Source organism: Phyllobates terribilis, unplaced genomic scaffold (assembly GCF_046119375.1).
Source record: "Phyllobates terribilis strain yellow unplaced genomic scaffold, ASM4611937v1 Scaffold_4__5_contigs__length_816908805, whole genome shotgun sequence".
Lineage (NCBI taxonomy): Eukaryota > Metazoa > Chordata > Amphibia > Anura > Dendrobatidae > Phyllobates > Phyllobates terribilis.
In genome coordinates, this window is record NW_027362764.1 from 106,681,185 (window position 1) to 106,699,678 (window position 18,494).

An 18,494-nucleotide genomic window follows, 5' to 3' on the forward strand; every position below is an offset into this window, starting at 1 on the left:
AAAATCAAGAGTGCGGTCCGATTTTTTCTTAAGGGCCCATAGGCTCGCATTGCCGATTACGATCCAACACTCGCAACAATATTAAACATGACTCCGCAATTTTGCGTGCGCTCAGTCCGAAAAAGGAAAAAAAAAATTTTAAAAAAAGGACATGTGAACAGCCTTCTAGACTATGATAGGTAAAAACAAGGATAGCACTCGTACACGAAAAACGGACGTCTGACCGAGCCCTTACCAGAATTTTACTGTCTGAGGAAATCCTCAAACTGGCAGCATTTTCATTGGGTGGTTAAATCGGTAATTGAGTAATTTCTCATCATTTACCAACAACATAAAGCTCCCGGGAATGATGCAGAGACAAGTAAGATGTAACATGCGAGCTGCAGCTTGAAGACGCCCGGGCACCATCGGATGCTGCACACCCTGCAGCTCTACGCGGCTCACTAGCTCCAGAGATGTCCTGAGGATGCCGATCATGTATCCCAACATCGGAGCAGAATCCTGTATTCCTGCGCCGCCCCACAGCAGAATACGGCCTCATCCACACGAGTTGGATTTGACACGGTTTGCAGTGTGGATTTTGGACTGACAGGCGCCTCACATGTAATGCACATCTCATGCATGTGATTAGGGATTCTGCAACCCTGATACATGCAGGGGAAAAATCTGGGAGGATTTCTGCCACTTCTGTATGCTAATTATTACCCCCAGATTCTGCCGGAGAAGCAAAGGATTAGCCCCACGACGACCATAGGAGTAATGCACATCTGCAGCAAAAGCCCCTGGATTCTCAATCAAATACTACTCATCTTTTATACTGACATGTGAACATACCCAAGTGAATTTTATATACATTTAAAGAGGAATTTCACCCATATGAGCGGGTTCATGTGGCCACATCATAGAATAGTGGCTGCTGAATCGAGTAAAACGTGTTTTGTTTTTTCATTTCTCAACTCCGTTTTGGAGATGTTGGTTTGTAGGGTTTATGGCATTTAATAAGCTAACTTACACTATAACCAAATTGGGTGTTAGCTGAGAACATCAAAATCAACTTACTCTGTGTATATGTAAAGGCTGATGTGTCCAACCAGGACACACTGATCTCACTCCTGGCATCTACTGATTACAAGTGCCAGAAGGACAGCAGAGCTGTGTGTCATTACAGACACCGATAAGCATCTATCCCAGGCATTGGGGAATACTGCAGAGCAGCGACTGTAAGAACGCACAGCTCTGCTCTCCTCCCACCACATTGTCTGAGATGTGAGATGAGAGCTGCAGCGGTCCATATACATCATTCTGTATCTGTGCCAGCTATCAGGGCATTATTCCCCAATAAAGCCTGGGAAAGATGCAGAGATTTGACTGTAATAGTACAAAGCTCTGCTCTCCTCCCACCACACTGTCAGAGCTGTGAGAGGAGAGCTGCAGCATTCCATACACAATCACTCTGTACCAGCTATCAGGGCACTATTTCCCAATGGGATAGATGCAGAGCTGTGAATGTAATGACACAGCTTTGCTCTCCTCCTTAAATCACACAGATGTCACTGCTGGCACCTACTGTACAAAGGGGAAGAGAGTTCAGCTGTGCATCATTACATACTCTGCTCTGTAGTATTCCCCGATGCCTGGGATAGATGTAGATCGGTGTATATAATGACACAGCTCTGCTCTCCTCCCAGCCTTTGTAACTACAGTAGACACCGGCAATGAGATCAGTGAGACCTGTTTAGACACATCAGCCTTTCCATAACACTCAGAGAAAGTCGGTTCTAACCATCTCTAGGGGCGTTTTCTTTCTATTTCACCCTGCATGATGCCTCTTGCTTATGATTGGGAAATGTTATACAGGGGAAAAAGTAAAAGCCCCCAGAGAAAATTCAAAGCCAAAAACCGCTTTGGTTATAGTGGAAATTTGCATATTAGGCACCATAAATAGCTTTGCAAAGAAGATAATAAAGAAATAAATATTACATTTATGCTTTATTCAACTCTGCAGCCACAATTCTAAGATATAAACAGTTCAACGTGTTAGATCTGGTGGGAGATCCTCTTTAATGCCGTACCACATGTAGCTACAGACATTAAATGCTTGGGTTTGTTGTTTCTTTGGTCAGTTTCACACCACACCATCAGGTGATCCTACAGTAATCCAAGCATGATGTGTGGTTTTGTGACTGTATTTTTGGGATGGGACCATCATGCGCACTACCTTAACCTGGGTGAGCCCAGTAATAACAAACAGGGAGAAGGTCTTAATGAGAAAAAAAAGACAAAGAATGCAAAATATTTAAAACACGGCCATGAATAGGAAACTTAGTATGTGGGAATGTGAAACATTTCATTAGAGGGGTGCACTCCCAATTATCAATCCACTGTATATACATAAGGGCGAGAGACCAGCTGTGATAGCACTGCACTACTGTGCCCGGCTCTGGCCAGAACTAAGCAGTAAAGAATGATTTTTTGCTCCATAGAAGCAATCAAAATGTGTACTGAAAAACCTAAAAAGATCATAAAAAGATTAAAAGAAAATGGCAATCACAAACATAGTGCAATAGCATTCCTGGTTAAAACAACAGGGTTGTCCACGGATTAAAAATTCAATCTGTTTTTTGTTTTTTATTTCCAAAAACAGCACAACACTTTGCCATTGGGAGATTCTGGTTTTGCAGCTCATCACCATTAAAGTGAATGTCGTAAAGCTCTTCACATGTAAAGCGTCATGGAATAAATGGCGCTAGAATGATAAATAATAATAATTGTGTGGCAGTCTCCTGAGAAAGTGTCAGTTTGCTGGATGAAGCAGAGCTGAGTGTGCCGCTGGTGAGTGATCAGCCAAAATGTTATCTTGAGCTGAGAAAGATAGAAATGCCGGGGTCCCTGTCTGAATAGAGACTGAGCTAAGTAGTCTGTTTGTGAGAGCAGCAGAGAATCGTGTAGACGCTGTGCCCGGAGTTGAACACTTCTGTTTGGCGCTGGCACTAAACACATAGGCTGGGTGCTGAACATTGCCTATGTGAACGCTACCTAAGGCCTAATGCCTACCAGAGAGAGTGAATCTCTAATATATATACATATATAAAAGGATGGACGAACAGACAGAACTTCTAAAACCATCTGAATGAAAATGCTTTTACCTTACATGGCTGAAATCAAAGTCAAGAATAAGGAATTCAAACTGCGTCTAATGGTTTAGAAAAGCAGTGAACCGTCTCTAACACACAGCGAGCGAGATATGCAAGAGGCAATCAGGAGCAATGCAAACAATGAACGCTATGACACAGAACAAATGTGCGGGCTCCGGATACATTACAAGCATTCCTCCTGAACGTACACAAAACTGCACGGCTCTGCTGCTCAGCTACAGCAGTTAGCATTTTTAGTTTAGTTTGTTTAGCTTTAATTTTATTATTTACGACCATATTTTACACTATCATTTATTTATCAGCGATTGTCTTTTTTTTTTTTTTTTTGTTTGTTTGTTTTTTTTAATCAGGGATCTTAAAGGGAAACTGTCAGTAGGATTAACCCTCCTAAGCCGTCTATATGTAGGTTATAGGAAGCTGAATAAAATGATACCTTGATATCTGCAATCCAATGTCTTATTCAAGAGAAATCCACATTTTTCTTAACATGTATGTAAGCCATTAAGCTCTATACATAGAGCTAAGATTTAAGACATAAATCAGCCAAAGAATCTGCCTCCAGAGCTTATTATAAATTATAGGGGGAGTTACCAGTGTGAGATATGCAACAACTGACAGTCTGCTCTCCTGATCTACATGACTCACACTGGTAACTCCCCTTTTAATTTATAATAATCTCTACAGGCAGATTCTCAGGGAGATCTATGTCTGGCCCATAGATCTTAACAGCTCATTTACATATTAAAGAACCACTTGCATAAAAATGGTTATTAAATCTGTGTGTGAGAATGCACTGTGGCGTCAGTGTGTTAATATACTCACCTACCGCCGCCTGGTCCAGGATCCAGCGCCGTTCTGCTCCTTTTCTGAGCTACGTCATTGCTCTTAAGACTATCCAGCTCCCTCTATGCGTGAGCCGGAAGTCTCTTTACAGTGCAAGTCTGATTCTGACGCTCCATAGAGTTACATTATAAAAAAAACACTTCTGGGTCAGGCAGAGCGCAGTGTGACCTGGAAAGTCTGTAGAACGGTGACGTCACTGAGAGGAGGAGAAGACCGGCGCTGGATCCCAGCAGTAGGTAAGTATATTAATACACTCACACTACACACATATACATACATTTAATGAAAAAAAAAGTGGTTCTTTAAGAAAAATGTGAATTTCTCAGGAATAAGACATCGGATCGCAGAGATCAAGGTGTCATTTTATTAAACTTTCTACAACCTGCATTTCCACATAGATGGCTTAGGAGGCCTGATCCTACTCAGATTCCCTTTAAAGAAAAGGATCAGATTTTTCATTAAGAAATAGCATCAATCTTGTCCATGAAGTGTGTCTGCGGTTGAAGCTAATCTCCACTGTGTTTAGAGCTAAGCTGCAATACCAGACATATCCACTTACAAGAAAGGCGCTATTTCGAGAAGAAAAAAAGAAAGGTTTATAAAAAATAAAAAAAAAACATTCTCTTTTTTTACAACCAAACTAATATAGCTTAATATTAAATGTGGCTTCCCACCAGTGGCATAACATGAAGTTCATGGGCCCTAGAGCAAAATCTCTGACAGGGTCCCGGCCCCAAGCTATATGGAGTCTTTAATTGTATTGGTCTTCTCCTATACGCCATACGGACCTTATGGCCCCTCTAGGCTACAGGGCCCAGATGCAACTGCAGCCCCTGAATCCACTATAGATCTGCCCCTGCCGCTTTTCACCATAGATATTCATAGCATGTTGAATGGACCAGCCATCAGAGTTTGGGGGTCCGGCCATAAGAACCCAAGCAATGCTAATCTGCAAAACAATACGGGCCACATTCCTGAACAGAAAAAAAAAAAATAGATAAATGCATCATTGAACAAATTAAATGCTGTGGCTTCCAATGCTTTTATTTGGGGGCGGATGTGCCTGGGTTATAAATGAAAACACATGAAGAGATGAACTGGAATACAAGTTGGTGTGCATGCAGTATATGTAAGTGAATGTTCACACTGGTCACTACACAGACAAAACCCAACATAAAAACATAATAAGCAAATACCCTGCAGTAAATAAACCTAAATAGTGCATGAAAATAATACTGGGTGCTTAGTTAACATAATTTTGATTGAAAAATGTAAAAGCCATCCCACCACGTCACGGTGACCCTATTCGGGACGGTCCTAACCTCAGTCCTTCTCAGCCCTTATCCACATGTATGTCACTTGACAAAAGGTAAGGTTTTAATATTAGAGGTCATCTTGGGTTTTGAGTTATAAATTAGACTAAGACCCATTTATTTTTTCAATACAATTATAACTATTCATTGCTTTTGCCGGAGGTCTCCATGGATGGACCCCGCTAACATCATCTTCTGTATGACATATCAGATACCACGTTCTAGTCCAGCCAGTGAAGGATCCACTCACCTGTATTAAGCAGAGCTATCCTCCTGGCCCATTAGGGTTTTATGTCTGGTAGGGGGGAACAATTTTCCTAAAATTAAAAAAAGAGAAAATGTCTCAAACATATCAAGTTATATTAAAAGGGTTGTACATTAGTTAAATTGACAATAAAAGCCGGCACATCATCTGCCATTAGCGTACAGTACGTTCTTCTCTGTAGTCGCTGCGGCACCTGTAGGATGGGGACTTTGGTGGGTGTATTAGGTCACATCTGGGCTGTCTGCTTTAATAAACATTTACTGGACCTTTTAGATTTCAAAGTCTTCCTCTAGGTAGGTGGTCCTATCTAGTGACTGTGCACAGGGAAGACTGACCATCCCTGGTTAGGACCACCCACTGGACTCCTAAGTGCAGAATAAGGAGTGGTCTCAATGAATAAAATTAAAGATGACAATTTTTTTTTCATATGGCCAAGTGTCTGTATAGTGGGGAAAAAATGCAGAATGAACTATTCTCTTTAATATTTCGGATGAGAATAGTGTATTCAAGTGTATGGATGAGCAATAGGAAACTGTATTTGATCGAGTACATTTTAAAACCAGAGACGTATAAATACCGAGGCCACGCGGATGTAAAAACGGACAAAACCGAGGAAAGTCAGATGATTTTTATTTCGCTCGTCTGAACCCCTTCTTCAGAGATCCTTCTGTGTAACTGAGGCACCGCTGGATCGAACACTATCAGCTTCAGTGACAAAAACATGGAAAAAAAAAAAACGAATGCAACTCGGATGACGAGGACGTGTGACTGTCGCCTCTGGCAGAACCTTTTCCCACAAACCTATATATCAATCAGTTCTTTCAGCTCTATGACTTTCCGCCTGTAGGTAGCTCCTCATGTACAGCATCTCAGGTCCCTTTAATAATTAGAGTCATCCATCTGGAGAAACATGATTTTTTTATGCTCCTCCGAATGATTAAACTTTATGCTGATCACGTCGCAGCTCCCAAAACAAATGTGTATGGAGCCAAAGCACAGAACAGCTTTCAAGAATTTCATGGATCAGCAGACGCCACAGTACAGGCTTTTATGTCGCCTTCCTGACATCGTAATAGAGAAATTAGGGCAGCACGGTGGCTCAGCGCTGGGGTCCTGGGTTCAAATCCCACCAAGGACAACATCTGCAAGGAGTTTGTATGTTCTCCTTGTGTTTGCGTGGGTTTCCTCCGGGTTCTCCGGTTTCCTTCCACACTCCAAAGACATACTGATAGGGAATGTAGATTGTAAGCCCCAATGGGGACAGAGAGAATAATGTCTGTAAAGTGCAGGGGAATTAATGACGTTACATACAGTAAGCAAGTAAAATAATTAAGAGAAATAGCAGATTCTAGGCAGAGGCACCTATATGTATAGTCGGGTCTGGACTGGAGAGCGTGGAGAGGTTTCCATCTGTACAAGATCCAATCACAACCCCGAACTACGACAACACCTAAAGTCAGAATGGTGACCGGCTGCTCCATAACACGCCGTATTACAGACAATCTCTCACTAAGGTCTCAATCACGTCTGTTTTTTGGCACAGAAGAAAAAAAAAAAAAAAAAAAAGAAGAACCCTTTTCATCCGGGTGCTGGATCCAGTTTTTCAATCATTTTTGGTCGCCTTGTCTGTTTTTACTATCAGCGTGCCATTCATTTTTACAATGTGCAAAAAAAAAAAAATCTTCTACCCATTAACAGTAAAAAAAATAAAAAAAAATAACCAGACGGCGCACGGATGACATCTGCGTCTGTCCTTATCTTTCACTTGATACATGTATTTGAATGGGCGAGTTTGAGCTGTGATTCGTGTCATAAACAGACATGACTCCATTTTTCCCAGAAACTGGGTCCTCAAAGAAACAGACATGTGAACAGTCACATAGATTCTAACGGGCGCGACTTCTATTCGTGATAAACACGTACGCAAGATCAGACGTCTGAATGAGGCCTTACACAATACTAAAGGAAGGCGCCTTCCGCAGCATTAGGGCTGTCCGGACACCCAGTCCGATCCTATATGCCGGGCAGAGGCAGACAACCATAGTGCCATAGCCATCATTCTCGAGCAAAGGGAATACTGCACCAATGAAGAAAAAATACCTGGCATTGGTCATTTTGAGATAAGTGACATTGTTGAGAGGGAAATCAAGTTGGGCTGAGGATTATGGGACCCTAAAATTAGTAGATAAGAGCAGAGCAGAAAAAAAAGGGGAGCAGGCAATATTACTTGATATACTCCATCCCAAGTTCAATCTGATCAATGACTTTAAGAATATTGTATGAAACCAGAAATTGTCATGATGACAAGGGGGAGGGTGGGGCCGTGTTGGACTGGTTTGGCAACGGCCCACCAGTAACATTGATTCTTGGGGTCCACTGTTCAGTTACATGCTAAAATAACCTGACCCTAATACACAAAATTACTTTTCCTTCTTTGTAATAATAATTTGGCTACCTTGTTTAATGAACGATTAGATTCTACCTTTTTCTGCAAATTGTGAATGAAGTGTAATAGCAATACTCATTAACACTCCTTCACAGGGGCGGCCTACCGGAGGACTCTCCTATTGCCCGCTGGGCCAGTCCGATCCTGGGTGTGGGCCTATAACACTCCTGTAATAAGAAGGATGAGGGTCCTTACAGCTGATGGCAGAGATGCACTAGATGCCGTTATCACAGTCCCGTCTGTCACACCACAAGCCGCTGCCACCCATGGAAATGCGGCGTCACTGGGAAGGAACAGTTTCTTAGTAATAACTCTGGCAGCGAGGAGAGAACTTTCAATGAACTCTATCAGAAGAGCGAAAATAGCAGGGCACGGCACAGTGTGGGACGGGTGAGAGAGGAAACAACGTTTTATTGCTCTCATCAACATCAGGTCCAACCCAAAGCACATTTAAGGTTTGATTAGAAATATCAGAAAACGATACAGAATAGAGGAGAACTGAGATTACGTCTCCTCCATAAAGTGGCCTGCACACAGCCACCGCTCTCACATTATACAGATGACAGCTCCATTACAGATGCTGCTAGTTTCCTCCAGAACAGTCACGATGCAGGTTACAACAGCCGTGCACAATTGTTCCCAAGCTGCTCCCTGTCACTCAGCCTGAAATGGCATCATATTGAACTCTCCTCCCCCAGGTACAGTCATCAAGCTCATCCTCTGGTGCTACGAGATCCAGCACTTACACACGCAGAAGTAAGGACGGACAGGAATGTGCTGCTTCTTAAGCTTTGTTCACACAATGACTTATTCAGACGGCCCGAAAAAGTGCTAAAAAGAATGAACATTTGCTAATGTTTAGTCTATTGAGCTTCTTCTAAATGCTTCACAACAAAGCGGTTAAAACAAGTGACCCGACCATTCCCATTGGCATGAAAGCGACGTCTCACTTACTGGGTTGTGTGCTGCGGTTTCAATAAAATCAGTGTTTTATCAGCAGGAGATTATCACTACAGGACTAGTGGTCTCGTGCCTCTTGGTTATCTGCTCTGTGTAATCCCGCCTCTACCCCTGATTGGCAGCTTTCTGCCTATGCGCAGTGTACACAGAAAGCTGCCAATCAGTGATGTGGACGGGGTTATACAGGGCTACACGTTCACAAAACTGCTAGATCTGCAGCACAGAAAACTGATTGTAAAATAATCACAGCACGCAGACCAGTAAGTGACACATCGCTGGAATTAGGATCTCAGCCCCTACATTGAGCTGCTCTCAGATTACAAAGGAAAAATCTGGTGACACCCTTTAAGGGTACATTGAAAAGTGTCAAATACTAAGCACAATTACCATCTGGATTTTCGAAAAAAAAAAAAATCCACTCCATATCACAGCCTGTCCATTTATGCAATGAAATCTGCAGCAATATACGCACTATTTGACTAGGATTTTGCTGAATTACTGCAGTTTGTTTTGCCCTAATGCACTTGATACGTATACAATCTCGTATGCAGAAATCAGGAGCATGTCCGCTCTCTGCAGATTCTCACTGCCGATTTCACCCTTTGCAAGGCACAAAAGAAAACCCACGTGTGAACATAAAACATCTGCATTTCATGGATCAAGGATGAAAATGTGAAGCGGTGATAACTTTCTCTTTTTTGCCCCTTCTTGAGTAAACATAAAAGTTATCCAGTCATTTGTCAAAGGCTAAGGCTGCTGCTCCCCTCCCTGCTTTACACTGCAGCTCTATTTGCTGCATGTGCAGCAACAGCCTGTCAGTACAATTGTCTTGTCCTATGTGATGCACTAGACATGCTTCCATTTTTCCCATCACAACCAGGAACTTCTCTCCAGAACGCAACAAACCCCATCACAATCCGGCAAGCTTCTTCTGCGGAGCATAATGGCCTCTGTTATAGACAGATGTACAGAGCAGAACCAACCACCAGTGAGAGAAAGAAGACCTTCTGTATACGGAGGCAGCTCACCTCATCGAGGAGGAGACGCATTTCCCAAGAATTTTCCAAACACCAGTAAGACGTGTCGCTCGCTGTTTTGGGCTACAAAACCTCATGTTGTGTAAACGCCGTCCACATATTTGTCACCAACACAATTTAGGATCCAGTCGGCCCGATCTGGGAGTGGCCGAACATCCTGGCTAAAACTGACATCACTTTTTGGATTGAAGATCCAGCCTCCAACCCCACACCCCTCAAAGACATATTGACTGCTAACCCTGCAAGACCCAGGTTGTGCTGGTCTGATACATGAGTCAGTCCATGTCCCACCACCTGGTGCCTCTGTACCGCTCTGTATGATGAAGTCAGTCCATGTCCCACCACCTGGTGCCTCTGTATCATGGAGTCACTCAATATACCACCACCTGGTGCCTCTGTACCACTCTGTATCATGGAGTCAGTCCATATACCACCACCTGGTGCCTCTGTATCATGGAGTCACTCTATATACCACCACCTGGTGCCTCTGTACCGCTCTGTATGATGGAGTCAGTCCATGTCCCACCACCTGGTGCCTCTGTATCATGGAGTCACTCAATATACCACCACCTGGTGCCTCTGTACCACTCTGTATCATGGAGTCAGTCCATATACCACCACCTGGTGCCTCTGTATCATGGAGTCACTCTATATACCACCACCTGGTGCCTCTGTACCGCTCTGTATGATGGAGTCAGTCCATGTCCCACCACCTGGTGCCTCTGTATCATGGAGTCACTCAATATACCACCACCTGGTGCCTCTGTACCGCCCTGTATTATGGAGTCACCCCTCTACAACGAGCTGGAGGGGGTTGATTGACCAGTGTAAATGCACTGGAATCTCAGTACAATAAGCGGAAACGAGCATTCATAGAAAGGCCGACAATAGGAAAACGTAACTTTCCTAAGACTTAAAATCAACTGATGAACAAGAGAGAACGTCCTCAAAGATAGTTCCAAAAGCCCATAAGGTAGTGCTGAAGGGATGACATTGTAATGTAAAGCGGCTCCACATTATCCGAGTGACGGATGGACGATGGTTAACCTTCTGACCTCCATAGAGTGCAATAGAGAAAAACTGATGTTCTCTGCCTCATACGTCCAAGAAGAAGCGTGCAACAAGTTATGTAACTATACACAATATCAGGCAGTAATGTATTGTATTTTAATTCCAATGTGAAAAGGGCCAAAACATTACTCACATTCATAAATATTTCTGCAACTTAAAGGGAATCTGTCAGCAGGTTTTTGATGTGCAATCTGAGGGCAACATTAAGTAGGGGATAAAGCACAGATTTCAACAATGTGTCACTTATCAGGTTGTGTTTACTTACAATGAAGGTTTTATCTCCTGGTGATTATCACTGATGGACTAAAGTGGTGCAAGCATGTTAATCTGACTCACCCCCCTCCTGTGATAAGCAGCTCACTGTCTATAGACAATGTACATAGAGAGCCTGGTGTAGACCGGGTTAGCTTTCTCAGCTCTGCTGTATTGCTAAATCTAAGAACTCTGATTGTGTGAGAATGGCCGCACCCAGTAATCTAAGTGATACATCGTTGGATTCAGCTTCTCTTTACCTACATTATGCTGCTCTCAGATGAGGTAGCAAAAACCTGCTGACAGATTCCCTTTAATTATTCCACTAATGACTAAACATGCAGCAATTAGGCTTAAATGCCATTACAAATCTGACATTGATTGATATATATCAATCTCAAACTGTCCACTTAGGAAGCAACACTGATTGACAATCAATTTCACACGCTGTTGTGCAAATGGAATAGACAATAGATGGAAATTATCAACACACCCTCAATAAAGGAGTGGTTCTGCAGGTGGGGACCACAGACCACATCTCAGTACCAATGCTTTCTGGCTGATGTTTTGGTCACTTTTGAATGCTGGTTTTGCTTTCACACTCGTGGTAGCATGAGACAGACTCTACAACCCACAGAAGTTGCTCAGGTAGTGCAACTCATCCAGGATGGCACATCAATGCGAGCTGTGGCAAGAAGGTTTGCTGTGTCTGTCAGCGTAGTATCCAGAGGCTGGAGGCGCTACCAGGAGACAGGCCAGTACACCAGGAGACGTGGAGGGGGCTGTAGGAGGGCAACAACCCAGAAGCAGGACAGCTACCTCCGCCTTCCTGCAAGGAGGAACAGGAGAACCACTGCAAGAGCCCTGCAAAATGACCTCCAGCACGCCACAAATGTGCACGTGTCTGCACAAACGGTAAGAAACCGACTCCATGAGGGTGGTATGAGGGCCTTACGTCCACAGATGGGGGTTGTGCTCACAGCCAAACATAGAGCAGGACGCTTAGCATTTGCCACAGAACACCAGGATTGGCAAAGTCGCCACTGGCGCCCTGTGCTCTTCACAGATGAAAGCAGGTTCACACTGAGCACATGTGACAAATGTGACAGAGTCTGGAGACGCCGTGGAGAGCGATCTGCTGCCTGCAACATCCTTCAGCATGACAGGTTTGGCAGAGGGTCAGTAATGGTGTGGGGTGGCATTTCTTTGGAGGGCCGCACAGCCCTCCATGTGCTCGCCAGAGGTAGCCTGATTGCCATTAGGTACCGAGATGAGATCCTCAGACGCCTTGTGAGACCATATGCTGGTGCGGCTGGCCCTGGGTTCCTCCTAATGCAGGACAATGCCAGACCTCATGTGGCTGGAGTGTGTCAGCAGTTCCTGCAAGATGAGGGCATTGAAGCTATGGACTGGCCCGCCCGTTCCCCAGACCTGAATACGATTGAGAACATCTGGGACATCATGTCTCGCTCCATCCACCAACATCACGTTGCACCACAGACTGTCCAGGAGTTGGCGGATGCTTTAGTCCAGGACTGGGAGGAGATCCCACAGGAGACCATCCGCAACCTCATCAGGAGCATGCCCAGGCGTTGTAGGGAGGTCATACAGGCACGTGGAGGCCACACACAATACTGAGCCTCATTTTGTCTTGTTTTAAGGACATTACATCAAAGTTGGATCAGCCTGTAGTGTGTTTTTCCACTTTAATTTTGGGGGTGACTCCAAATCCAGGCCTCCATTGGTTAATAAATTGGATTTCCATTGATGATTTTTGTGTGATTTTGTTGTCAGCACATTCAACTTTGTACAGAACAAAGTATTCAATGAGAATATTTCATTCACTCAGATCTAGGATGTGTTATTTGAGTGTTCCCTTTATTTTTTTTGAGCAGTGTATATATTTATTTTTTACATTTCGGTGCTCACTTAGACATGTCCATTCTCTACATGCAGTTAGGAGACGGGGATATACGTTCGCCCTCTGATCCTCTGCAGGCAGACATCGGGAAAATGGCAGCGAGACAGAAGAGAATCAACCATTATTTTCTCTAAAGCCAAACTATCCCCGGTGTCTATCAGTTCTCGTCTTCTGTACAGTTATTAAATATTCTGTGCAGGCATCTCTCACAAATCTGGATGCCAACCAACATGGTCACCAATGGGATATCCTATACTCAGATGCTGGAGTCATATTACGTTTCCTCCATACAATTTTGCTGCAATTTTTGGTAAAAAAAAAAAAATAGCTGCAAAACCTAGAGATGATAAATAAAAAAAATGCAACATGACTGCAATGTGTACATAGAGTCTAACAGCTCCAAATTTGTGGCAATGCAAGCACAATGCAGCAAAAAAAAAAAAAAAAAACACTGAATCATTATGTGAACACGTCCTTACAAGGTTGAGTCAGAATTAGTCTGAATGTTATGATTCGAGACAAATTGTGGTTTACAGACCAACCAGAGGTCTCCTGACCCGAAAAAAATAAATGAAAAAAAACCTGTGGCACAATTTGTTGCGGATTTTATCTGGATGAAAGCTAGTGTGAAAATTACACAGTATAAACTGATATTCTGTAAGTGTTAATCCTGCACCGCTGGCCAATTGTCAGCAGATCCTTTTATGCATGGTGCGGACGAGATTTGGTAAAACCTCATTCCCTTTCCTAGTACTGTAATACGCTGTGGATTTTATGCTCAGAATATCTGGATGAGAAATCAGCAGCGAGTCGGCTATGTGTGAACACACCCTGAGGGATATAGTGGCAGAAATAGCAGCTTTCATACAATTTGAAAAAAAAAACCACACAACTCATAATTAAACATAATATTCCGACTTTGGATGGAAAATACACGATCTAGTGGCTAGAAATATATAGGGCTTTGTTCACACGTAACATAAGTGCTGCTTTTATTTTCTGCAGGTGCCCGAACCAAACTATGCAATGACAATGGAAACCTATAGTGAAAAAAAGCAAAAAAAAAACAAAAACATTTGAACAGTGCACAAAAGTTTTCACAAAATTACATCCACTTCTCTGTGCAGAAAAAAAAGCAGCGTTTATGCTACGTGTGAACACGGTTTAGGACAGGTTAGCAAATATACCAAATCAGCTTCAACTATGGGTGTTATATATTTATTTATACACACACAGAAGATGTGCGCCCTGAATATCTGTGAGATCTCAGTTTCAGGATTAGTGGGGTCCGAACAGTCAGGTGCCCGCCAATCATGAAGTGATGAGAGATCTGCCTGGGGTCCTGGGTTCAAATCCCACCAAGGACAACATCTGCAAGGAGTTTGTATGTTCTCCCCGTGTTTGTGTGGGTTTCCTCCGGGTTCTCCGGTTTCCTCCCACACTCCAAAGACATACTGATAGGGAATCTAGATTGTGAGCCCCGATGGGGACAGTGTCCATAATGTCTGTAAAATTGTCTGAATTGTAAAGCGCTGCGGAATATGTTGGCGCTATATAAATAAAAAGATTATTATTATCTGCCATCTCTTTATAAGATGGGAATACGCTACGAAATGTAGAGCCGTGTGTGAATATAAGGGTGATCTCAACACATTGAGCTTCATGCAAAAAAAAATGTTCTAGAACTTCTATTCTAAAGATAGAATTAGAGAACCAATCAGATGGCTGCTTCCATTTGTCCACAGCAGAGATGAAAATTTAAGAAGTGGTCTGATTGGTTGCAAAATGACTTGGACTATCTGTGATGAGTAAGACTACATTAAATGAAGCTGACCGCGCTTTTCATCGATCTAGTTAAAGGGATTTTGACCAGAATATCTCTGAACCGTGTATGCAAAAATGGCAAGATGGGGTGACGGGGGGGGGGGGGGGGGGGGGCAAATCCTGTGCCAAAGATATAACATATGTACTGTGTATATGAGTGTGACTATAATCCCCGATTGTCATTAAATTCTGCACCTATGAACACCACCCCCTTACCTAGACGGTCCGATCCTCTGCTACCGAGAAATCAGCATTTGAATCAATATGCAAATGAAGCTGAAGTGCTTTCAGGGCATGGGAGCACTTTCCAAACCTCTGTCACTACGGCTCTATTCCCAGCCCAGCGCTGCCTCCTCCTGATTGACATCACACAGAAAAGGAGCTGTTAGACAAGTAGAAGAAGGCAGCGCTGGGAGGGGAATACAGCAGCAGTGAGAGGTTTGGGAAGTGCTTCTTCGCTCTGATAGCACTTCAGCTTCATTTGCATACTGATTCAAATGCAGATTTCTCAGTAGCAGGGGAATGGACTGGATAGCTAAAGATGTGGAGGGACATGGTTTTGCACAAGCCAGATGAACATAGGTTGGAGAGTGAAATCCTGCTGACAGATTCCCTCTAAGTTAAAGGGATTGTCTCATCTCATTGTTAGGAGCGCTCCTATATCCAGCCTCCTGACATCCTAATGATTGACACTTAGGACTAGTGATGCGTCTGCACCATCAGCCCGAGATGTGTGCCATCTGATCCTGCCAGCAGAGGCAGCTTTGTCTCTGCAGAGTTGGGGAAGCACTGAGGTTGGTTGGGTCCAAGGATCCGGCCAGCAATAGAGCAGCAAGTACAAGCTCTATTGTAGAGAGCTTGTAAGCACGGCACACTTTGCCTAGGAGACTGTCCACTGCTGATAGACTGGGGAGGATATTTAATAAGACGTAAGTTGTAAAGTTTCTTGTTTCCAGGAAAACTTTGCAATCACCCATTTAACAGGATAAGGAGACCTCCCACTTTTAACTGTTTTCGCTTGTTTTGTTCAGCATTATGGGGGTGGGTTCAGTTATCCAGACGCTTCAGACTAACTCATCACTTGTCAACGTGTCACAAAAGGTTTGCTCAATTATGCTGCAATGATAAATAAATATTTGAATTTGCGCCTATTAACCAAAAATTCTGTGTGATTAATTCGGCCCAAAAGGAAAACAAGACAAAATAAAAAAATTTTTTTAAAAAATGAATCAGACGAGCGATGACGTAATCATTTCTCCCAGATTGTCAGGGTCACCAATGTGTGGGGTGATCTCTGCCCGCCTGCACGAGCAAGCCACCACTGCCTGCCTGCATGGGGTGATCCCTGCCAGCTTGAAAGGGGGCCACCACTGGCTGCCTGCATGGGGTGATCCCTGCCAGCTTGAAAGGGGGCCACCACTGCCTGCCTGCATGGGGTGATCCCTGGCAGCATGAAAGGGGGCCACCACTGCCTGCCTGCAAGGGGTGATCCCTGCCCGCTTGAAAGGGGGCCACCACTGCCTGCCTGCAAGGGGTGATCCCTGCCCGCTTGAAAGGAGGCCACCACTGCCCGCCTGCACCGGGACCACCACTGTCCACCTGCGTGGGGTGATCTCTGCCCACCTGCACTGGGGCCACCACTGCTCGCCTGTGGGGTGATCTCAGTCCGCCTGCATGAGGTGATCTCTGCCCACCTGTGCAGAGGGGCCACCACTGCCAGCCTACATGGGGTGATCTCTGCCCGCTTGTGCAAAGGGGCCACAACTGCCCGCCTGCATGAGGTGATCTCTGCCCACCTGTGCAAAGGGACCACCACTGCCCGCCTGCGTGGGGTGATCTCTGTCCGCCTGTGCGAAGGGGCCACCACTGCCCGCCTGCGTGGGGTGATCTCTGCTCACCTGTGCAAAGGGACCACCACTGCCCGCCTGCGTGGGGTGATCTCTGCTCACCTGTGCAAAGGGGCCACCACTGCCCACCTGCATGGGGTGATCTCTGTCCGCCTGTGCGAAGGGGCCACCACTGTCCGCCTGCATGAGGTGATCTCTGCCCGCCTGTGCGAAGGGGCCACCACTGTCCACCTGCGTGGGGTGATCTCTGCCCGCCTGTGCAATGGGGCCACCACTGTCCACCTGCGTGGGGTGATCTCTGCCCGCCTGTGCAATGGGGCCACCACTGCCCGCCTGCCTAGTGTGATCCCTGCCCATCTGTGATGGGGCCACCACTGCCTGGGTGGGGTGATCTCTGCCGCCTGTGTGGGGGCCACCGATGCCCCATCATAAGACACGGGGGGTGCAGGAGACAACAATGCAGGCAGCACTGGTCACCAGTGAGCAGCTGGAGGTGTCAGGAGCCTTTGGATGTCATGACAGGTGATTAGCAGTCGTGACATGCACCAATGTCGAGCGGCGGCTCCTGGTATCATTGGTGTCTGGTCCTCAGTGCCCGGTGCTGTCAGCCCCCATCCTCCTCCTGTGCAGCTGCTATTCCCATCATCCCCTCCCGTCACCGCCCTGCACCCCGAATCCCCCATCACCCACCCGCAGCCCCCTGTTACCTGCACAGCAGCCGTACGAGCAGCCCGGGCTCCCACCTCCTGCTCACTACCCCGCACACGCACAGCAGCTCCGGACATTTGCCTTGACAACGGAAGTCCCGCCCCCTTCCTGGCCTGTCACACACCAGCTCCAGAAAGTCGCGGCCGATTGGATGCTGTATCTCTGCAGTCATTGGTCAAAACGCAGGTCTATCAGGCGCTCCAGGTAGCATCGCCCCGCCCCCGCCTGCTGTCAGACTGACAGCTCGGCTATTATTAGTGTCATTGTCAGGATGGCGCCTGCTGCTGGCGGAGAGCGCAGTGTGTGTGATAGCAGGACTATAGTGAGCTGTATGGACTATAGTGAGCTGTATGGACTATAGTGAGCTGTATGGACTATAGTGACACGTATGGACTATAGTGAGATGTATGGACTATAGTGAGGTGTATGGACTATAGTGAGCTGTATGGACTATAGTGAGCTGTATGGACTATAGTGAGATGTATGGACTATAGTGAGCTGTATGGACTATAGTGAGCTGTATGGACTATAGTGAGCTGTATGGACTATAGTGAAATGTATGGACTATAGTGAGCTGTATGGACTATAGTGAGCTGTATGGACTATAGTGAGATGTATGGACTATAGTGAGCTGTATGGACTATAGTGAGCTGTATGGACTATAGTGAAATGTATGGACTATAGTGAGCTGTATGGACTATAGTGAGCTGTATGGACTATAGTGAAATGTATGGACTATAGTGAGCTGTATGGACTATAGTGAGGTGTATGGACTATAGTGAGATGTATGGACTATAGTGAGATGTATGGACTATAGTGAGGTGTATGGACTATAGTGAGGTGTATGGACTA

General features: G+C 45.0%; 1 protein-coding gene across 3 annotated transcripts in view; it reads right to left on the reverse strand.

Annotated features, from left to right (window-relative positions):
* WDR37 (WD repeat domain 37) overlaps window positions 1-17,773 on the reverse strand; it is a 191,033-nt gene extending 173,260 nt beyond the window's left edge. For all 3 annotated transcript variants that reach the window (XM_073677655.1, XM_073677654.1, XM_073677652.1), the window contains exons 1-2: window positions 17,642-17,773; window positions 5,562-5,628 (exon numbers count right to left, since the gene is read on the reverse strand). The gene's annotated coding sequence lies outside the window, so the exon portion shown is untranslated. The remainder of the gene's footprint in view (window positions 1-5,561; window positions 5,629-17,641) is intronic.
* Window positions 17,774-18,494: the final 721 nt, after the last annotated feature.